Source organism: Castor canadensis, chromosome 5 (assembly GCF_047511655.1).
Source record: "Castor canadensis chromosome 5, mCasCan1.hap1v2, whole genome shotgun sequence".
Lineage (NCBI taxonomy): Eukaryota > Metazoa > Chordata > Mammalia > Rodentia > Castoridae > Castor > Castor canadensis.
Genome location: NC_133390.1, coordinates 116,562,892 through 116,587,106, shown reverse-complemented (window position 1 = coordinate 116,587,106; position 24,215 = coordinate 116,562,892). Strand labels below are relative to the sequence as shown.

Here is a 24,215-nt window from a genome sequence, read left to right as displayed (position 1 = left end):
AACTGCTGAATGGATAAAGAAAATGTGACATATATACACAATTATAAATTAGAATGGCATCATGATATTTGCAGAAAAATGGATGGAACTAGAGATCATCATGTTAAGCACAATTATCCAGGTTCATAAGGACAAAGGTCACATGTTTTCTCTCACATACGAAATTCAACCTAAAATATATGAATATAATTGTGGGACAGTTTGGGGCAGTAAGTAGGGTACTTTATTAAGAAGTCTACTTGGGTCTTTGTTATTGAGTTCCCACTCAATAAATAAGGTTAAATCCCTAACCTCCAAATGAAGATAGGATCTTCAGATTAAATGAGGTAATAAGGGCAGCTTCTTGATCAGTAAGACTGTTGCAGGAACGACAAGGAAAACAAAGTCACTGAGACCATTTTACAGGAAGTAGGGCATTTGTTACACTAGCAGACTCCGGGGAGATAATTTCTCAAAGCCCTGAGCCCTGATCTGTATCAGCAGCTTGGTTAAATAGAGTTTACCTTTCTCCTGTCTAAATGACTCCCCTTTTAGTATGTGGTTACAGTTGCTAGAAACTTTGCAAGGCTAGCAGGTGGCTGTAGTGTTGCAGAGCTAGCAGAAAGCTGCTTGTAGACTCAGAGTGAGAAAACCAAGGTGAATACCAGACATAGTAAATCTCAGGGAAATAGCCAAGCTGGCCCCAACAGGACTAGTGTCTTTAAAAGAAGAAAAATGAGCAGAACTCTCTTTCTCTCTCTCTTTTTCTCTCTCTTTCTCTTCCTTCCTCCCTCCCTCTCTCCCTTCATGCCTTCCATTCTTTTCATTTTTCCCCTCTCCTTCTTTCTCTTCACATATGCACAGAGAAGAAGCCATGGGAGGACACAGCTAGAAGACAGCTATCTATAAGCCAAGAAGGGAAGAAACCCAAGTGAAACCAAAACCCTGAATATGCCACAGTTTTGGATTTCCAGCCTCTAGAACTGTGAGAAAGTAAGTTTTTGTTGTTCAGAACACACAGTCTGTGCTATTTTGTTATAGCAGTTTGAGCAAACAAATACAAATGCAAAGCTTTTTTCCCATCTTCTCTTACTATTTAAAGTGAATGAAGCAGTTGCAGTTTCCAACAAGGCAATTGTTTGCTAGAATCTGTTTCAGTTCTTCTAAACTCTGCTCAAAAATCTGGCAGTTATTGCCTAAGTTCATATCTTCCTTGTTAAACCAGGCTATGAGCCACAGTACATTTTTGTATTACTTCTCCCATAACTAATAACTCAGTTGACACATAATCATTTACCAACATAGTGCCAATGACAGTTTTAACAGATGTTCAGCTCTTGCCCAGCTTTTTTGCATTTTTGTTTCTTTCCATATCTACTTTCACGTCTTTCTTGTAATTAAGCACAGTGTGTGTCTACAGTCTAGGCAATGAAATGTAAGCAAAAATAATATGTATCACTTCTACAGAAGCAACATTCTTCCTCATCCCACCTTCCATCCTCTCTTCTTTCCTCAAAAGGAATGAAGACTAATTCCAGTGCAAGGTGTGGAAGATGGGAAGCTACAAAACAGAATATATCATCACAAAACCACCATTTGGAGTTGTGGCTAACTAGAACACACAAATTGAAGTAGTATGTATACAAAAAGTGAAATTTATGTATGTTAAGCCAATGCCTTTTGGAAGTTTTGCTATGTACAGGACCTGGTGCTTATCCAGTGTAGAAAGTGGTACTGGAAGTACATGCTACTGAACCAAAATCCTAAAATATGTGGCACAGACTTAGCAGTCAGATTGTAAGTGATAAGAAAAAAATTACCTCAGCTAAAGACCCAAGTTCAGCTCAGAACCCTCCCCTTCACAACCTGTGTTAGAAGTTTGGTGTAAGAAAAAAAACATGTTTAAAGTTGCTAAAATATTGGTACTTTGTTTTCATACCATAACCTAGCCATGCTGCTTTATATAAGTATAATTATATAAGACCATTTTAAGAAGAAAGCATAAGATCTAAAACAAAATTATAAAATTAACAAAATATGCAATGCTTTCAGTTTTAAAATGCCACTGAGGATCATATAACAATATATGAATAAGTAGTATCATATCTAGTCCATGGACAGATAGACAATATTTTGAACACATGTGGACCAAACAAAATTATCAACAGGTTTTTAAATTTTATCTTAACATTTTATTTTCAGAGAAATAAAAGACATGAAAGAACCAGAAAACCAATTGAAGAGGAAATATTTATTAAAGTGTATTTTTATAATTGTGATGGTTAAAACTTTAATATGCATAGGCATTCAGATTGTCAAAGACTAAAAAGTTGGCGAGGTTGTACTACAGCCCATTTCTGTTTTGTGAATGTTGGAAAGAGACATGGCACTCATGGGTCAAAGACGAAGACTTCATTACTCATATGGCAGCAAGCAGCATCAGCATCAGTGTTTTGCAGTGGTCAACCTTTTCCCACAACCACAGGATTCTGCAAAAGTCCTGCATAATCAGGTTTTATTAAAACAGACAAAAGGTCTGGTGTATTTTGAGCAAATAGTATACAATGCAGCAAAAACCATGATATGCTGAATGGTTTCAGCCAGTCCCAGGAAGTGAACAGTTGCAGGGCAGTTGTTTATCTGCTTAGCTGCCTATGTAAGTAGCAATAGTAACAGTCCAGTATTCCAAAATATACAAGCCTTGCAACACCCCCTGCAAGATTGTTTGGCCTTGCCAGCACCCATACTAGACTGACTCTCTGTGCAGACCAATGGAAACAAAATATGATAAGTAACCCAAAGATACACTTTTAAAACCCACAGAGTAATTTACTAAATTATGAAGTGACATATTAACATGCTAGGAAGATAGATTATTTTTAAACTGTATTTAAGAAGACACTGGTCAACTCTTACGTCAGATGTAGAGCAGCTAGAATCCTATCCCCATCTTTTTATAGCAATTTTGGAGGACCAAAACATAAATATCCTAAAAATTAACCAAAGGATCTATTCTTTTGTCATGAAAACAGGAAAAGCTTTTCTAAATAAAATACAAAATGCAGAAAAGTGATGCATTTGATAAAGTAATGATGTGCGAGGGTGTAGCTATAATCTTGCTTGGCTGACATGGGTTCTTGTTCTCTATTGCTTTAAAGAATTAAAGATAGACATGACAGTGAAAGTGAGCAAGTGTTTTATTGGAAAGGAAAAGAAAAGGCTTCTTGGTGGAGAAGCAAAGAAGTGGGACCAGGAAACCAGCAGTCCACCAAGATGGCTGGGGTTTTTCCTTTTTATTGACCTAATGATACCCTCCTCCTGTTCCACCCCTTCTTTCCCTATTGAGCCCTGGGTTTGTGGTAGAGCAAAATGGAAAAATCAATTTTAACAGCTTTGCTGACAGGCAGTAGCGGAGCTCACAGACACCTGACCACAGAAGCAAAAGCAGAGGCTTACAGCTGCTGACAGGTGCCTGGAGCAAGATAACTGCAATGGCAAAAGTGAAAAAATAGAAGCAAAAACCCTCTTGTCCCCCCTGCCCCCCTTGCCCTGCTGTGCTATAAACAGGCTTGTACCTATATGAGGGATATAAAAGCTGTCTTCTAAAGAAAATGTGTTAAGTCCCCTGGCTTAGTGTACTCAGAACTTGCTTATGAATAAAAGTAAAAGCCCTACTTTGTTTGGGGCTCAGACTTTGGGAATTATCCTGCTGGGCCACAGCACTACCAATAAAGTGCTGCTTCTAGATCTCAGTGTCTCAACCCTTTTTGTTCCTGCTACATTTCTGGTGCATTGGCCAAGAAACTGGGAATTGTTCCCTGGGGACTTGCCGAAGATGTCACAAGACCAGTCATGCCCTCAGGCACCAACAGACAATTTCTCCCATCAAGAGGGGCCCCTCCCAGTGTGAATGTTGTGCACCCCAAGCCAACAATGGAACCCCAAGATCTAGAAACCAACATCTGGCATACTACCCATCAGACTGGTAAGAACCTAGGTTCTGCCCCTAAGTGGCAGAAAGGGAGACTGATCACCTCCCAGAGTTGAGTTGGTTGAGTACTTTCCAGTATATGAAAGGAAACTGCAATTCTTGGGGGAATCTTAAAACAACCCCTGCACAGAGCTAGTGTCAGATGAAAGTGTTAAAAATACTGTGCTGTGTGTGAGTGCATAAAAGTGAAAGCCTGAAATGCAGCCCAGCCATGAAGCAAGTATGGAGTCCCAATCAATGGATCTGTGATGAACTCATAAGGTCCTGGGTGAACCCTAACAGGACCTCCAGTCTGGAGCTTACACAGACTCACTAAGGCTAAGACAAGCCTAAATCCCAACAAGGGGAACAGCTGGAGATGGACAAAGTGAGTGACGTTAATTTGCCTATCCCTTTCGTGTCAGAGGAAAGGACCCCTTATCTTTCCTCCAGTACCCCAACCCATCTGTGTCTGTCTTGAAGGCTGGTATTGGGTGGAAACTGGGTGGACAAGAGAGCAAGCACACCCCCTTAAAATGCATGTTAAAGAACTTTAAGAAGGAATTTACAGATGACTTTTGGTATCAAATTCACTCCTCTAAAACTACGAATATTTTGTGAGATTGACTGGCCCAGTTTTGAGGCAGGATGGCTGTGTGAATGGTCATTTGACCCAGAGATTATCTGGTCTGTTTATTTGGTGGTCACTGGAAAAACCAGGGCACACAGATCAGTTCTCATACATAACTATTGGTGAGGTCTAGTTAAAACCAAGCCCTCATGGCTTAAGGCTTACACAGAACAACAATCCAAGATTATGGTGACAAGGCTCATGGACACAGGCACCATGCATCCAAAGAAACCAGCCAGGTTACTCATGAGTTCCAGACTGCCCTGTCCCTTTGCTGGGGAGAGATCTCCTGTCCAAACTTCGAGCTCAAATCACCTTTACTTCCCATGATGAGGCAACTCTCTCTTGGACAGTCAGTTGTAAAGGTCCTGGCTCTAACTGTTCCAGAATCCGAAGAATGGTAGTTGTTTGTGCCATAGGAACCAGTCAGAGTGTTGTAGATGCCTTTCCCAGATGTTCCAGGAGTGTGGGCTGAAGATAATCCCTCAGGACTTGCCCAACACATTCCCCTGTTGTGGTGGAACTCTAGCCAGAGGCAACTCCAAACAGACAGGGGCAATACCTACTCCCTTTCCAGGCACAATTGGACATACAAGAGCACCTAGATCATCTGTTGAAGTGTGGTGTATTCAAGACCTGCAAGTCCCCATGGAACATGCTGCTTTTACCAGTCAAAAAGCCTAGGACAGATAACTACTGGCCTGTCCAAGACTTCCGAGTAGTCAACAAAGCCACAGTTACCCTCCATCCATTGGTGTCCAACCCATATACCCTCCTCAGCCTCATCCCAGAAGATACAACTTTCTTCACCTACTTGGACCTCAAGGACATCTTCTTCTGTGTCAGAGTGTCCCCTCAGAGTCAACAGCTTTTTGCCTTCCTATGGGACTATCGAAAAGATGGAAGAGGGCAACAGTACACATGGAGCAGACTGCCACAAGGGTTCAAAAATTCTTTGACAATCTTTGGACAAGTGCAGGCCTCAGACATAAAGATGTTTTCAGCCAGACAGATGGGATGCACACTCCTACAATATGTGGATGACCTCCTATTGGCCAGAAGGACTTTAGAAGAATGCACTAAGGGAACTCATTTGCTCCTCAAACATCTCCAGGAGGCTGGTTACAAGGTATCTAAGAAAAAAGCCCAAATCTGCCAGCCTAAAGTCAAATATCTTGGCTTCCACATCTCTCAAGGAACTAGGTGCTTAGGGGAACAAACAAAACAAGCTGCATGCTCCATCCCTGTTTCCACTACCTGAAAGCAAATTTGAGCATTCCTGGGAGCAGCAGGATTTTGCTGAATCTGGATCCCCAACTTTGCTATCACAGCAAAAGCCCTTTATGTAGCCACAAAGTGTGAAGAACAGAACTTGCTAAAATAGGGAGGACTATAGTAGAAAGCCTGAAGCAAGCTTTCTCTCACTCCTGTTACTACTGAACCTAACTGGGCCTAACTGGGTGGTGACAGGAGATACAGAAAGGACACAGGATAGACATACAGACAGAAAGTTGGGGCCAGGTGTGTTGGGCACTTGGATGGAGATGCACAGCAGCCTCATTGCTTCTTTTCTCTATTATTCTCTTTACTTACTCTGTTTCTTTTCTCTATCTTTATTCTTTAAGGCCTTACCCCTTAACAGTTCTTTAAAATCTTGCTTCTAAAGTCTTTCTTCTCTCTGTTCTTTAAAACCTCACTTCAAAAGTCTTCTTTTCTGTTTTTTAAAGTCTCTTTCCTTAGACTCGCTCTATCCCATGTTTTCTCTTAGCTGTTCTTTAGCATAATCTCTCTTAAAGTCTGTGCCCCCAGACTTGCACTGTCCCATCTTCTCTTTAGCTTTCTTAAAGCCTTGGCCCTCAGACTTGCTAGCAATTCCCCTTTAGCAATTCTCCTTCAGCAATTCTTTTCCCTTCAGCAATCTCCCTCCAGCACTTTCCCTTCAGCAATTCATTTCCCTTCAGCAATCCTCTTTCCTTCAGCAACTCTCCTTCAGCAAGTCTCCCTTAGCCATTCCTTTTCCCTCTTTCAGCAATCTCCCTCTAGCAATCCTCCTTTCCAAAAGATTCCCACATCCAAGAAGCCAAAAGCTCCCCCATCAAAAAGCCTGGCATCCTCCTTCAGTGAGTCTTTTATACCCAGTGGTAAACAAGGTGGAGCAGCAGTTCTCAGGGAGGGACATGACATTGTAACAAGAGAAACCTGCATTAAACAACTTAGAAAAAACAGCTGAGCTGCATCTCTCTTTCCTAACATCTTAGGAAAAGCAGCTCCTCTGCATCTTATTCTCATCTTATTCTGTGGCTGGGGCTATGCTGAACTCAGCCTACAGAACATTGGGCACAGCTGAGCTACTATCATCATAGGCTTCTCATAATCCGTTCCCCACAAAAACCTTCAAAGATCTCAAACAGGCTCCTCTCAAGCTCTGTCTCTGATACTTCCAAATTTAAATAAACCATTCTTCCTTTATGTGCATGAGAGAAATGGCACAGCAGTAAGTGTGCTCACTCAGGTGCTAGGGCCATGGCATTGGCCATTGGCCTATTTGTCTAAACAATTAGACTCTGTTGCCAAGAGATGGCCTCTGTGCCTGCAAGCACTAGCAGCAACAGCACTGTTAGTGGCTGAGGCAGACAAGTTAACTCTGGGACAAAATCCTACAGTGTGAGTTCCTCATGCAGTAGTTATTGCTCATGGAATACAAAGGACAATATTGGCTGACACATGCCCGCATTTCCAAATAGCAAGCAAGCTGTGTGACAGCCCACACATCTCAATTGAGATGGTAAAACCTTAAATCCTGCCACTCTCCTTCCTGTGCATCCAGGGGGACGAGACCATGACTGCATTGAAATTATGGATGAGGTCTTTTCCATCTGTCTGGACCTCAGTGACCAACCACTTGACCAGCCATATGTGGAATACTTTGCTGATGATAGAAGCTTTGTTTATCAAGGAGAAAGACTGGCAGGCTATGCAGTGATCACCTTCCATGCTGTCATCAAGGCCAAAAGGCTCCCTAAAGGACCCTTTGCTCAAAAGCCTGAACTCATAGTTCTCACCAAAGCCCTACAATTGGCCACAGGGGTCCAGGCAAACATTTACACAGACTCTAAGTATGCCTTTACCACCTTCTATGTCCATGGAGCTTTGTACAAAGAAAAAGGACTCATAATTTCAGGAGGTAAAGACATTAAGTATGGCCAAGAAATACTTGAGTTATTGGAAGCTGTTTGAGCCCCCAAGAAGGTAGCAGTAATACAGTGTCAATGCCATCAGAAGGGAAACTCAACCACTGCCCAGGGAAACTGAAAGGCAGATCAAGTGATACAACAAATTGCAGCTAGTAGTGAGTCGGCCTCCCCTGTGCCTGTTTGGAGTCTGTCCTCCTACCACCGCCATTAAAAAACTGGAACTTGAGTATTCCCAACATGAACAAAATTGGCTCGACACTGAGGAGGGAGGACTTCTCAAAGAGGGATGGTACCGGCTCAAAGATGCATGGATAGTTATTCCAGAAAGTCTAGCCTTCTCTGTGGTACAATCTTACCACCAAGACATCCACATTGGTTTGACCACACCGGAAGTCACTCTCAAAACATAAATCTATATCCCCCAGATATCCACCATAGCCCGTGCTATTTGTGAGCGATGCGTGCTTTGCACCAAAAACAATCCATGCCAGGGGTCCAAGCCACCATCAGGCATCCAGAGCAATGGAACCATCCCATTCAAGAACATATACAGAGCTTCCCTGGGCCAAGGGAAACAAATATTTAGTTGTGTATGCTGCACTTTTTTGGGTTGGATGGAATCCTTCCCAGCCCAAACCAAAAGAGTCCAAAAAGTGACCTGACTTCTAAAGGAAATCATTCTCTGCTATGGCATACCTCTCACCATAGGATCAGAAAATGGGCCTTCCTTTGTGGCCACAGTTGTTCAAGCCTTATCCTGGGGTCTAAACATTCACTTGAAGCCACACATGGCCTATTGTCCTCAGAGCTCAGGCAAGGTCTAATGCATGAACCAGACTTTAAAACTATAGCTAAGTAAATTATGCTAGGAGACCCACCCAAAATGGACTCAAGTTCTGCTTATTGCTCTTCTTAAAATCAGGTGCAACCCTAATAAGCAAACTGGATTCTCTCCTTATGAAATCTTGTACAGAAGGCCTCCTCCTTTGATTAAAGGACAACAACAAATGCAAGGTTTAGGAACAGTTTTAGTCAAGTTCCATAAATGGGTCCAGGAACAGCGTCCAATAAGCCTTTCCACTGTAATATACCCTTATCAGGTGGAATGTACAACCATTAAAGCCCCTGTGGAGGGGCCCCTATACTGTCCTCTTATCTACCCCCACTGCTGTCATGGTGGCTGAGGTGACCCTGTGGATTCATCACAGCCGTGTTAAACCAGTGGCATCTGCTGGAGTAGAGGGGAAGTGCTTTCCAAATCCACAACTGCCTGAGAAGTTCATCCTCTGCAGACAGCCCAATACAGCTCTACAGTGACAACCTGCCCTGCTTCAGTCACTCTGTGGGCAGACTGATCTATGCACAGCAGAAGACAAGACCTACAAGTCCTGCTTCAATCACCCTGTGGACTGACTGATCTATGAACAGACAAAGCTGGGACTTACAACAAAAGACTTTAAAGGACTAATACCCATAACTGGGGCCCTACCTCTTTTCCTCTTCTGTTTTGCTACCATCCTAACATCCTGTGAAGAGCATCATGTCCCCTTTATGATCTTGATGCTCATGCAAATTGTTGCAGCCATAGAAGCCTCCTCTCCAGCCAAAGAGGATGAGTTCCTATGGTGCTCAGAGTGTTATAAACCACTTTTCAAAGGTCTCCTCTGGATCTGAGGAAGGGGTCCCCAATACTTTCAAAGCCTATTAGGAGGCTTAAGTACACACAGAAGGAAAAAAATTCTAAAACACAAAAATTACCCACAAACTCACCAATCAGTATGGTGGGAATCGAGATAGCTGGGTCTGTTGGGAGTATCAGACTCACCTTCCAAAAGAGGTGCTCATGCAGCCACCCAAAAGTCCAAAAACGCCTCCCATTTTCCACCCTGGGAAAAACCTCTTTGTAGACCTAGCTGAAAAGGCAGCTTTAGATCTAAATGTCAGAAGTTTTTGGGTATGTGGTAGGGCCCTCATGAGTGAACAATGGCCATGGAAAGGAGCCAGTTTAAATGCTAAGGAACTTCTATTAATATGGGAGTAAAATCAGTAACCAGACTAAAACCAGACAAAAGAAAAATCAACCCAGGGTCTGGACCCTTTCTTCTGAAGTAATTGGAGAGGAATACATAGAAAGACTAAGAACAATGTGTGTTCATTGGGTTGAAAATACGCTATGTAAAAAAGTATGTGTGGTAAATGAAACCAAACTAGCCCAATATACCTACATGATATTAGTCAGCATAGGTGGCAGTGACAAAGAAATTGTCACGCACCCAACATAATGACTAAACCCTCTGGAATTGCACCTCTCCTGAAAAAGCGAACCCTTTCCAGGGAATTGATGATTTAAGTAAATTCTGGAGTAACCCTTCCAACACCAATTATAGACAGTGCATAGCCCTAAATGGGCTGTATTGGATATGTGGAAAACAAGCATACACTGTCCTGCCTAGCAACTGGAAAGGCAGCTGTACTATAGGGATGATACAGCCTGGATTTTTTCTATTGCCCAAACAAAAGGGAGAGCAATTAGGAGTCCCTGTTTTTCAAGATTTGGGAAAAATAAAGAGACAAAAAAGGGACCTCTTTGGGCTAAAACCTCTCCCAGAAATAAGAAGCGCACAGCGCTAGGCAGAGGATGAATGGCCACTTCAAAGGATTATTGAAACTTAAGGTCCAGCTACCTGGGCACAAAATGGTAGCTGAGGATATAGAAACCCCACCCCCCCATCTGTGTGCTAAATAGAATTATCAGACTGCAAGCAATAGTAGAAGTTATAACCAATGAAACTGCTACAATATTAGCTTCTAGCCAGACAACAAACCCAAATGCCCATAGTAATATATCAAAATCACTTAGCATTAGATTACCTATTAGCAGAAGAAGGAGGAGTATGTGGAAATTTCAACCAGTCAGACTTGTTGCTTCCAGATAGATGATGATGGACAAGCAGTAATGGACATTGCCACCATTTTCAGAAAGGTAGCCCATGTCCCATTACAGACCTGGAAAGGATGGAGTCCAAATGACCTCTTTGGTGGGTGGTTTCATTTCTGGGTGAATTCAAAATTCTTGTCCGGGCTGTCATACTGATGTTAGGGAGGTGCCTCCTTCTCCTTTGTCTCCTTCCCTTTATCAGCCATTCAGCTTCCTCCTTTATTGAAACATTAAGTTGAAAAGAAAACTGCTTCTCATGTGGTAGCTATGTGGAAATATCAGCCTGTAACCAACCCAGACTGTGAGAGTGATGCTCTCTAATCTTAACAGATTTGAGCATCAAAAGGGAGAATGTGGTAGAGCAAAATGGAAAAATCAATTTTAACAGCTTTGCTGACAGGCGGTAGCTGAGCTCACAGACACCTGACCACAGAAACAAAAGCAGAGGCTTGCAGCTGCTGACAAGTGCCTGCAGCAAGATAACTGCAATGGCAAAAGTGAAAAAATAGAAGCAAAAACCCTCTTGTCCTGCCCGCTCCCCTTGCCCTGCTTGCTATAGATAGGCTTGTACCTATACGAAGGCTATAAAAGCTGTCTTCTAATGAAAATGTGTTAATTCCCCTGCCTTGGTGTACTAAGAACTTACGAATAAAAGTAAACCCCTACTGTGTTTGGGGCTCAGACTTTGGAAATTATCCTGCTGGGCCACAGCACTGCCAATAAAGTGCTGCTTCCAGATCTCAGTGTCTCAACTCTTTTTTGTTCCCACTACATTTCAGTCTCTCAAAGTGTTTCCCAGTTGCCACAACTGCCAGCCACTGATCAGTTCTGTCATGAGTTTGGGGACTTGTGTAGCTGTCATGCAAGGTTTTCTGGGCAGAAGATGACTTGTTGCACTTCCTCAATTGCCATCTTTAAGATGGTTTCAGCAGTCTCTTCCTTCAAGTCCCCCCTCTCAGAGGCTGCCATAACTACTGTTATGAACTCTTCCCAAACTACTGGGTAGTAGCAAACTCATCCCAAACTACTTCCTGCTGAAAGGCGGCAATGTGTAAGGGCCCCACAGCTTGAGGGTTGGCCATGGGGAGGACAGTCCAGAGGGCTGCAGTAGTAGGTTGTCTTCATTTCCATCAGCATCTGTAATTTAAATTATTCTAGTGACAGGGGACAAATTTAACCACAAGATTTAAAAGACATGGTCTGAAAAGTAGTAGAAAGATTATAGCAACTACAGGGCCCAGAAAGAGTAGGAACCAAGTCATGGAGGGGAACCAGAATTTTATTTGTGTCCATACCTGTGAGGATATTTGAGTTTTGAGAAATTGTTTCTGGAGCCATTTAACCTGCTAGAAGCTGTAAGTGTAAGGTTGGGTGGTGGTGCATGACCATCTCAGTGTCAGAGACTAGGGTACTCCAGTAATAGGGATTGGTTTTGGCCTTAGCATGGCAGTGGGGTGGGGGGTGGGCATTGGTAAAATTTAGCTGAACCCAGTGAGGCAAATGAGATGTTGTAGGCCTCTGGAAATAGATCCAGCAATCCCACAATGGGAACATGGGAAAGGCAAAATCTCGGGAGAAGTTTAAAAAGACATTCCAGTTTTAAGGCTGTTGGTCTTTACCTCCCTTTAACATAGCTGTTAGTGCAAACAGAAGAGTAAGCTCCAGAGTGCTGTGATGAGCAGGTAAAAGAAATACATCAATGCTGCCCTTTGACACCCAGTCCAATCTGAAGGAGCAGTGGCAGTCAACCTACTCCCAGAACAATTACAAATAGAATAAACAGACTTAGCATAAATTGTGACCCAAAACTTGTGGGGCTTATGGTGGTGACTTATCTGAGGTTTTAAACAACAGTTTTTGTCCATCCAAAGGTTTGCACAAGAAGGAAGCAAGTTTTGACCTTGAGTAAGGAGGTGAGGATGGAGCAGAGTCTGGATTTGCCACCTAAACTTCCCAGAGGACTGGGGATGCCAGGCACAGGAGAAATGGTAATCTATGCCTAAAGCCCTAGAAAGTCCCTGGGTCACCTCCACCTTAAAGGCTGGTCCATTGTCACTTTGGAGGCTTTGGGGAAGATGGGAGAGGGGAATTATTTCTATGGCTAGAACATGAACACTTCCCTAACATATTTGTTATTGCAAGGGAAAGCTTCCACCCATCCTGAAGATGTATTTACCAACATTAGCAGTAATTTTGATCTGGGTCCCCCTTTTAGATGTAAAAAAGTTTTAAATTAGGCATACCATAAATGTCAATTTAAGTGTGCATAGATTTAATAGCTTAAGAACAGGTAGAACACTGTACACATTCATATAATTTATGAGTACTCTTAAGACCATTTAGCCAGATTATAATCTTCCCTAGGTATGTTTACAGGACTAGATAACATATTTTCTGTCTGGAAGAAATGAAGAGAGAGCCACCTGTCATCAGGCATGGTGTCCCCTCCCAGAGTGACTTCCAGCTGAGATTCCAGGTGGAACCTCCAGCCTGTGCACCTGTACCAAGCCCAAAGCTTTGAGTAGTGGGAGGAGTGTCCTCCAGCCCATGAGCTAGGTAAACCTGTGTGGTCACTGCTAAAGTGTCCTTTTTAATGACCTGAAACCAGAAAATTAGTGAGCGTAGCTGTCTAATTTCCACCAGTGGGCATCTCTCTTCCCTTTAGCGTTTAAATTTAGTCTCCTGGAGTAGCCATTATTTGAATGTTATCTGGAACGTTGTCCAAATCTGGTTTCTGTCTTTAGGTGAAAGCACCTGTGTGTGGCTTGAAGCCCTGTTAGATCTATTGTGCTCTTGAACTGTCTCAAGGAATGGTCCTGTTTTATTCTTTTTTTATGGCCTGTTGTCTAGATAGCACAAAAGATTGGGGAATAGTCTAACAATAAGTAACTGTCTTACGAAGGATGGAAAATTGTACTTCTCTTTAGACTACTGCTCTTCTCCTGGACAACAGTCTAAAAGGGGAAAGCCCAGTCCCAGAGAGAGAAAGGGAAAATGAAGACTGTCAGGGGTTGACCCAAGATGAGTTACTGAGCTTTTGATATCAGAAGGCTGACTGTAGCAACTGTCTGCAAACCTCCAGGCCCATCCCTTGGCCACTTGATACTGGTCAGGGAACTGGGTCTCAATGCTGAGTTATCACCCCCCAGGTCAGTCTTCCCCTCTCATAGACAAATAGTGAGAGCTAAGTCAGGGACCCTAGTTAGAGCACTTTTTAGTTAGTGAAAAGCATCAATGACATTATCATCCCAGTCAATGAGAGATTGGGAGTGTCTCTGGGCTTAAGATGGACAAGATATAGAGGCTGAGCCAGACTCAGATATCTTGGAATTCAAATTCTGCAATAACCTGTAGTTCCCAAGAAAGTCTTCAACTGTTTTAAGGTTTGGGGGAAGGGGAAAGTCAAGATTAGACATATTCCATCTTCCCCCAGAGCCCTGGTTCCTCCTTCCAAAATATGTCACCCTGGTTTGGCATAATTGAGCCTTTTCCTTGGACACCTTATAACCTGTCAGCTAGAAAGTTTTAAATGGGACTCAGTAGTCCATGAAATGACAGGTTTAGTTAGCCCACAAAGAGGGAGGTTATTGACATACAGTACCAGGGTGTTTTGTGAATATTCTCACTCTGCCATATCTTGAATCAAAGCCAATCCAAAGAGGTGGGAGAGGGGTCTGTCCCTAAATCCTTGAGGGAGGACAGTCCATGTGACCTGTCAGCCTTTTGAGTGGGATCCTCAAGAGCAAAGATAAGTTGATGCTCAGGATGCAAATGAATGCAGAAAAATGCATCTTTTAAGTCCAGGACTTAACTGGACCAAAAGAGTATAGGAGGTTGGGACCACTAAGTGGAGAGGAACCCTTATCACATTAACCCAACAAAACCATGAAAAAGCAGGCAGTACCAAATTACAGGAAAAGAAAAAGCAAGAAAGTAGAGAGTAATATTGATGTAGCTACACACAATCAAACCTTCAAACAACTAAGACAACTAAATGACAGGAATCACCACATACCTGTCAATACTAACACTTAATATTCACAGATTTAATTCTCCCATCAAAAGGCACTATTTGACAAATTGGATTAAAAGGGAAGATCCAACAATTTGTGGCTTACAGGAGACCATTTTCATTGATAGAAATAAGCATAGGCTTAGGGTGAAAGGCAGGAAGAAGATTTACCAAGACAATGACCCCCAAAAACAGGCAGGAGTAGCAATACTTGTCTCGGACAAATTAGACTTCAAACCAACATTGATCAAATGAGATAAAGAAGGACATTCCATGCTAATAAAAGAGGAAATAGACAAAGAGGAAATAACAATTATCAACCTATATGCACCCAATGTCAACACACCCAATTTCATCTAACATACCCTGAAGGACCTAAAAGCATATATTAACTCCAACATAGTGGACTTGGAAGACTTTAAAACCCTACTGTCATCAATAGATAGGTCATTCAAACAAAAAATCAATAAAGAAATTCTAGATCTAAAACATACCATAGATCACATGGACCTGGTTGATGTCTACAGAACATTTCATCCAACTTCTACACAATACACATTTTTCTCAGCAGACCACAGAACCTTATCCAAAATAGATCATTACCTAGGGCACAAAGCAAGTCTCAGCAAATATAACACAATAGATATTATACCATGCATTCTATCTGATAACAATGCAGTAAAATTAGAACTCAACAACAAAAATAAAGACAAAAATCATCCAAACAGCTGGAAACTGAACAACTCATTGATTAATGAACAATGGGTCTTTCATGAAATAAAAGAGGAAATTAAAAGGTACCTGGAAGTCAATGAAAATGAAAACACAACCTACCAGAACCTATGGGACACAGCAAAGGCAGTCCTGAGAGGAAAGTAATAGCCATGACTGCATTTATTAAAAAGGCTGAAAGATCTCAAATCAATGACCTAATGATACATCTCAAACTCCTAGAAAAACAAGAACAAGGACATCCCAAAACAAATAGGAGAGAAATAATAAAAATAAGAGCTGAAATCAATGAAATAGAAACCAAAAAACCATACAAAGAATTAATGAAACAAAATGTTGGTTTTTTGAAAAAATAAACAAGATCAATAGACCCTGGCAAACCTGACTGAATTGAGGAGAGAAAAAAACCAAATTAGTAGAATCAGCAATGCAAAAGGGGAGATAACAACAAACACCATGGAAGTCCAGAAAATCATCAGAGACTACTTTGAGAACTTATATTCAAATAAATTTGAAAATCTTGAAGGAATGGACAGATTTCTAGACACTTATGATTATCTGAAACTGAACCAAGAGGACATTAATCACTTAAATAGATTTATAGCACAAAATGAAATTGAAGTAGCAATCAAGAGTCTCCCAAAAAAGAAAAGCCCAGGACAGGATGGATTCTCTGCTGAATTCTACCAGACCTTTAAAAAAGAACTAATACCAACCCTCCTTAAACTGTTCCATGAAATAGAAAGGGAAAGAAAACTTCCTAACACATTTTAAGAAGCCAGTATTACACTTGTCCCAAAACCAGACAAAGACACCTCAAAAAAGAGAAAAATAGGCCAATTTCCTTAATGAACAGTGATGCAAAAACCTTCAATAAAATAATGGCAAACTGAATTCAACAACGCATCAAAAAGATCAATCACCACAACCAAGTAGGCTTCATCCCAGGGATGCAGGTTCAACATATGAAAATCAATAAATGTAATAAACCACATTAACAGAAGCAAAGACAACAATCACTTGATCATCTCAATAGATGCAGAAAAAGCCTTTGATAAGATCCAACACCATTTCATGATAAAAACTCTAAGAAAACTAGGAATAGAAGGAAAGTACCTCAACATTATAAAAGGTATATATGACAAACTTACATCTAGTATTGTACTTAATGGTGAAAAATTCAAAACATTCCCTCTAAAATCAGGAATGAGACAAGGATGCCCACTATCTCTACTCCTATTCAACATGGTACTGGAATTCCTAGCCAGAGCAATTAGGCAAGAAGAAGGAATAAAAGGAATACAAATAGGCAAAGAAACTGTCAAAATATCCCTATTTGCAGATGATATGGTCCTAAACCTTAAAGACCCAGAAACCTATACCCAAAAGCTCTTAGACACCATCAACAGCTATAGCAAGGTAGCAGGATACAAAATCAACATAGAAAAATCATTAGCATTTCTATACACTAATAATGAACAAACTGGGAAAGAATATATGAAAACAATTCCATTTACAATAGCCTCAAAAAATTCAAATACCTAGGTATAAACTTAACAAAGGATGTGAATGACCTATACAAGGAAAACTATAAACTTCTGAAGAAAGAGATTGAGGAAGACTACAGATAGTGGAGCGATCTCCCATGCTCATGGATTGGTATAATCAACATAGTAAAAATATCTATACTCCCAAAAACAATCTACATGTTCAATGCAATTCCCATCAAAATCCCAATGACATTCATCAAAGAGATTGAAAAATCTACCATTAAATTTATTTGGAAACACAAGAGACCATGAATAGACAAGGCAATTTACAGCAAAAAGAACAATGCTGGAGGTAACACAGTACCCGATTTCAAACTATGTTACAAAGCAATAGCAATAAAAACAGAATGGAGCTGGCACAAAAACAGACATGAAGACCAGTGGAACAGAATAGAGGACCCAGCTATGAAGCCACACAACTACAACCAACTTGTCTTTGACAAAGGTGCTAAAAATATACAATGGAGCAAAGACAGCTGCTTCAAGAAAAACTGCTGGGAAAACTGGTCAGCAGTCTGCAAAAAACTGAAACTAGTTCCATGTTTATCACCCTATACCAATATTAACTCAAAATAGATCAAAGACCCAAACTCTAAAGTTGGTACAGGAAAGAGTAGGAAATACTTTGGAACTAAAAGGTATAGGCAAAGACTTTCTCAACAGAAACCCAGCAGCTCAGCAACTAAGAGATAGCACAGACAAATGGGACTTTATAAAGCTAAAAAGCTTCTGCTCCATAAAAGAAATGTTCTCTAAACTGAAAAGAACACCCACAGAGTGGGAGAAAATATTTGCCAGCAACACATCAGACAAAGGACTGATAACCAGAATACATAGGGAACTCAAAAAACTAAATTCTCCCAAAATTAATGAACCAATAAAGAAATAGGCAGGTGAACTAAACAGAACTTTCTCAAAAGAAGAAATTCAGATGATCAAAAAACACATGAAAAAATGCTCACCATCTCTAGCCATTAAGGAAATGCAAATTAAAAGCACACTAAGATTCAACCTCACCCCAATTAGAATAGCCATCATTAAAAACACCACCAATAACAGGTGTTGGTGAAGATGTGGGGAAAAAGAAACTCTTATATACTACTGGTAGGAATGCAAACTACTACAACCACTCTGGAAAAAAGTTTGGAGGCTTCTTAAGAATCTAAACATAGATCTGCCATATGATCCAGCAACACCACTCTTGGGGATATACCCAAAGGAATGCGACACAGGTTACTCCAGAGGCACCTGCACATCCATGTTTATTGCAGCACTATTCACAATAGCCAAGTTATGGAAACAGCCAAGATGCCCCACTATTGATGAATGGATTAAGAAAATATGGTATTTATACACAACGGAATACTACTCAGTCATGAAGAAGAATGAAATCGTATCATTTGCAGGTAAATGAATGGAACTGGAGAACATTATGCTGAGCGAGGTTAGTCAGGCCAAGAAGACCAAAGATCGTATGTTCTCCCTCATATGTGGACTTTAGATCAAGTCTAACACAACAAGGAGATTGAACTTTGATCACATGATGAGGCGACAGCACACAAGAGAGGTATGAGGGTAGGCAAGAAACTCCCCCCCAAAAAATGAGATAGCATTTGATGTCCTCAATGCAAAGGAACTAATACAGAAACTTTAAAGCAACAGAGGCCAATAGGAGAAGGGGACCAGGAACTAGAGAAAAGTTTAGATAAAGAAGAATTAACCTAGAAGGTAACACACATGTAGAGGAAAGCAATGTGAGTCAAATCCCCGTATAGCTATCCTTATCTCAACTAGCAAAACCCCTTGGTCCTTCCTATTATTGCTTATATTCTCTCTTCAACAAAATTAGAGATAAGGGCAAAATAATTTCTGCCTGGTAGCAAGGGGCTAGAGGGGGAGTGGGGCGGGGGAGAAATGACCCAAACATTGTATGCACATATGAATAAAAGAAATACAAAAAAAAGAATTAAAGATAGGAATGATAGTGAAAGTGAATAAGTGTTTTATTGGAACACAAGAAAAGACTTCTCGGTGGAGAAGCAGAGAGGCAGACCCTGAAACCTATAGTCCACCTAGGTGGCTGGGGGTTTTCCTTCTTACAGACTTCATGATGCCCTCCTCCTGTTCCACCCATCTCTCCCCACTGGGCCCTGGGTTGGCCTCTCAAGGTGTTTCCCAACTTCCACAATTGCCAGCCACTTTCAGTTCTGTCATGAGCTTGGGGAGTTCCATGGCCATCTCTGAAAGGCTTTCTGAGCAGTAGACAACTTGTTGCATTTCCTCAATTGCCATCTTTAGGATGTTTTCAGCAGTCCCTTCAGTAATATTTAAGATGGCAATGTCAAAAGAAAACTAAAAAATGGTTACAAAACACACACATACACACACACACAGAGGGAGGGAGAGAGAGAATTTTTACTCCATGAAAGATTTTTAAAATTAGTTAAAAAAAAAACCCAAAGCAAATATAAATGGGTCAAGATATGCAGTTTACTGAAGTACTTTGGAAAATGAGCAACATATGAATTATAATTAAAGGAATTCAAATAAAAATTGAAATAAGGTGCTGGGGATGTAGCTCAGTGGTACACCACTTGCATATCAGATACAAGGCCCTGGGTTTGACCCCCAGCACCACAAAAATTGCAATGAACAATCATTTTTTCACAGATTGTAGAGATAATAGGCTAAGAGAAGATGAAGATGAATCCTAACATTCGTGTAGTAACTTAAGATGGGACAATATTTTTGGAGGCCAGGCTGGTAATATTTGACAAAATTTCACTACATGTACACTATCTCCAGTACAATATTGAGAAGTGACAAAATTTAAAAATTTTACCTGATTTTAAAGGGGAAAATATCCTGTATTTTAAGTGGAATTTTGTAAATGCCCTTTCTCAGGTTGAAAAGTTTCACTTTTGTTTACAGTTTTGAGAGCTTGTTTGGAAGTTCTGGCAGGGGAGTACAGCTATTCATATACCCTTGACCAAAGAATGTTCCTCCACATTGGGGCCAGTTGTCCTCTTTGACTAAGCACACAGCTTCAGGAGGGACATACATGGAGCAGTATGGGAGGAAGGGGACATCTGCCTAGCCAGCCAGATCAGCCAAATCAACCCTGATGATCAATGGGGTGACAGATATCACAGCCAGTTCACCCTCACATCCTTTTTTTTTATATGTGCATACAATGTTTGCATCATTTCTCCCCACTTCCCCCACCCCATCCCTTTCCCTACACCCTCTCACTCATCCCCCCATCCCCTCTCTCTGCCCCCTACCCCCTTGCTACCAGGCAGAAACTATTTTGCCCTTATCTCTAATTTTGTTGAAGAGAGAATATAAGCAATAATAGGAAGGACCAAGGGGTTTTGCTAGTTGAGATAAGGATAGCTATACGGGGAGTTGACTCACATTGCTTTCCTCTACATGTGTGTTACCTTCTAGGTTAATTCTTCTTGATCTAACCTTTTCTCTAGTTCCTGGTCCCCTTCTCCTATTGGCCTCTGTTGCTTTAAAGTTTCTGTATTAGTTCCTTTGCATAGAGGACATCAAATGCTATCTTGTTTTTGGGGGGGTGGGTTTCTTGCCTACCCTCATACCTCACTTGTGTGCTCTCACCTCATCATGTGATCAAAGTTCAATCCCCTTGTTGTGTTGGCCTTTATCTAGAGTCCACATATGAGGGAGAACATACGATCTTTGGTCTTCTGGGCCTGACTAACCTCGCTCAGCATAATGTTCTCCAGTTCCATCCATTTACCTGCAAATGATAAGATTTCATTCTTCTTCATGACTGAGTAGTATTCCGTTGTGTATAAATACCATATTTTCTTAATCCATTTATCAATAGTGGGGCATCTTGGCTGTTTCCATAACTTGGCTATTGTGAATAGTGCTGCAATAAACATGGATGTGCAGGTGCCTCTGGAGTAACCTGTGTCACATTCCTTTGGGTATATGCCCAAGAATGGTGTTGCTGGATCATATGGCAGATCTATGTTTAGATTCTTAAGAAGCCTCCAAACTTTCTTCCAGAGTGGTTGTACTAGTTTGTATTCCCACCAGTAGTATATAAGAGTTCCTTTTTCCCCACATCCTCACCAACACCTGTTGTTAGTGATGTTACTAATGCTAGCTATTCTAACTGGGGTGAGGTTGAATCTTAGTGTGGTTTTGATTTGCATTTCTTTAATGCTTAGAGATGGTAAACATTTTTTCATGTGTTTTTTGGCCATTTGAATTTCTTCTTTTGAGAAAGTTCTGTTTAGTTCACTTCCCCATTTCTTTATTGGTTCATTAGTTTTGGGAGAATTTAGTTTTTTAAGTTCCCTATATATTCTGGTTATCAGTCCTTTGTCTGATGTGTTGCTGGCAAATATTTTCTCCCACTCTGTGGGTGATCTCTTCAGTTTAGAAACCATTTCTTTTGATGAACAGAAGCTTTTTAGTTTTATGAAGTCCCATTTATCTATGCTATCTCTTAGTTGCTGAGCTGCTGAGGTTCCATTGAGAAAGTCTAAGTTTACACCTAGGTATTCGAATTTTTTTTTGAGACTATTGTAAATGGAATTGTTCTCATATATTCTTTCTCAGTTTGTTCATTATTAGTGTATAGAAATGCTAATGATTTTTCTATGTTGATTTTGTATCCTGCTACCTTGCTATAGCTGTTGATGGTGTCCAGGAGCTTTTGAGTGGAGTTTTTGGGGTCTTTAAGGTATAGGATCATATCACCTGCAAATAGGGATATTTTGACAGTTTCTTTGCCTATTTGTATTCCTTTTATTCCTTCTTCTTGCCTAATTGCTCTGGCTAGGAATTCCAGTACCATGTTGAATAGAAGTGGAAATAGTGGGCATCCTTGTCTCATTCCTGATTTTAGAGGGAATGGTTTCAGTTTTTTACTGTTAAGTATAATGCTGGCTGCAGGTTTGTCATATATAGCTTTTATAATGTTGAGGTACTTTCCTTCTATTCCTAGTTTTCTTAGAGCTTTTATCATGAAATGGTGTTGGATCTTATGAAAGGGTTTTTCTGCATCTATTGAGATGATCAAGTGGTTTTTATCTTTGCTTTTGTTAATGTGGTGTATTACATTTATTGATTTGCATATGTGGAACCACCCCTGCATTCCTGGGATGAAGTCTACTTGGTCATGGTGATTGATCTTTTTGATGTGTTGTTGAATTCAGTTTGCCATTATTTTATTGAAGATTTTTGCATCACTGTTCATTAAGGAAATTGGCCTATGGTTCTCTTTTTTGAGGTGTCTTTGTCTGGTTTTGGGATAAGTGTAATACTGGCTTCTTAAAATGTATTAGGCAGTTTTCCTTCCCTTTCTATTGCATGGAACAGTTTAAGGAGGGTTGGTATTAGTTTTTTATTAAAGGTCTGATAGAATTCAGCAGAGAATCCATCAGGTCCTGGACCTTTCTTTTTTGGGAGACTCTTGATTGCTGCTTCAATTTCATTTTGTGCTATAGATCCATTCATCCATTCAGGTGTTTAATGTCCTCTTGGTTTAATTTTGGATGAATATTTGAATTTATTTCAATATAAGTTCTCAAAATAGTCTCTGATGATTTCCTGGACTTCCGTGGTGTTTGCTGTTATCTCCCCTTTTGCATTCCTGATTTTACTGATTTGAGTTTTTTCTGTCCTCATTTTAGTCAGGCTTACCAAGGGTCTATTGATCTTGTTTATTTTTTCAAAGAACCAACTTTTTGTTTCATTAATTCTTTGTATGACTTTTTTTTGTTTCTATTTCATTGATTTCAGCTCTTATTTTTATTATTTCTCTCCTATTTGTTTTGGGATGTCCTTGTTCTTGTTTTTCTAAGACTTTGAGATGTATCATTAGGTCATTGATTTGAGATCTTTCAGCCTTTTTAATAAATGCAATCATGGCTATAAACTTTCCTCTCAGGACTGCCTTTGCTGTGTCCCATAGGTTCTGGTAGGTTGTGTTTTCATTTTCATTGACTTCCAGGTACCTTTTAATTTCCTCTTTTATTTCATGAATGACCCATTGTTCATTAAGCAATGAGTTATTCAGTTTCCAGCTGTTTGCATGTTTTTTGTTGTTAATTTTGTTGTTGAGTTCTAGTTCTATTGCATTTTGTTCAGGCAGAATACATGGTATAATTTCTTTTTTCTTTATTTGCTGAGACTTGCTTTGTGCCCTAGGATATGATCAATTTTTGAGAAGGTTCCATGATATGCTGAGTAGAATGTGTATTTTGTAGAAGATGGATGAAATGTTCTGTAGACATCAACTAGGTCCATTTGATCTATGGTATGTTTTAGATCTTGGATTTCTTTATTTTTTGTTTGGATGACCTATCTATTGATGATAGCACCCTCACATCCTTGTTTATAGTTTCGAGATAGATAAGGTGACTCTAGTCTCCTTAAGGTTGTTTCGTTAATAGTAGACTACTGTTAAAGTGTTGTTAATTGCTGTTAAATCACATCAACATCAGTGATAGATTTTCATTGTAAGTACCCTTTTAATTTTTTTTTTTTATAATCTAAGATGTTGGGGGACTGGGTGATTTCACTGCCTAACTGATAGCTGTTTGGCCCCTTCCCATGCCCTGGGTACTCTGAGTTAAGGACTACCTACCAAGCTGCCAGTCAACTTCCCTCATGCCAGCAATGACTGTTTTGGATAATCCAGGATGCTTCATGGAAGCTACACAGGAATCACTACATCTTGCTGCTGAAGCAGAACTCTGGTTCCCGAAGGCACTATCCCATCCATGATTGTTTCAAATAGCTTGTGACAGATTTTTTTTCCATCACCAGTAACTGTAGTTGGCCCTGCAGTCATTTTCCTTCAGACCAAAGGGTGCCCACTGGCCCTGCAGAAGGTTGTGATTGATGCAAACACAGTCCATTTGCATGGAGGACTGCTGTGTTTGTGTAGACACCCATGTCACACCCTATTTCTATCTATAATAGGCAGGCTATCCCCTTCACTTTGTGAGTCAGTTGTGCTGCCCCCTGGTGTTGCAACATTAAAGTCCATAAAAGGCTTCTCTTGAGTGGTCTGTTCTTGCCTATTTTCGATCTTTTATCATTACAGGGGTCTGAACTAGTAACACAAAGAGAGGCGGAGAGAAGTGGCAGCAGAGCAATAGAAGCAGCAAATGCATCATTAGTGGTGTGGCAGAGGAGGCAGCAGTGGCAACAACAGTAGTG

At 40.6% G+C, this 24,215-nt stretch overlaps 1 long non-coding RNA gene across 1 annotated transcript in view; it reads right to left on the bottom strand.

Moving 5' to 3' along the window:
* Window positions 1-11,062, bottom strand: part of LOC141423315 (uncharacterized) — an 80,390-nt gene extending 69,328 nt beyond the window's left edge. The window contains exon 1 of the long non-coding RNA XR_012448080.1: window positions 10,646-11,062. This is a non-coding gene — a long non-coding RNA (uncharacterized lncRNA). The remainder of the gene's footprint in view (window positions 1-10,645) is intronic.
* Window positions 11,063-24,215: the final 13,153 nt, after the last annotated feature.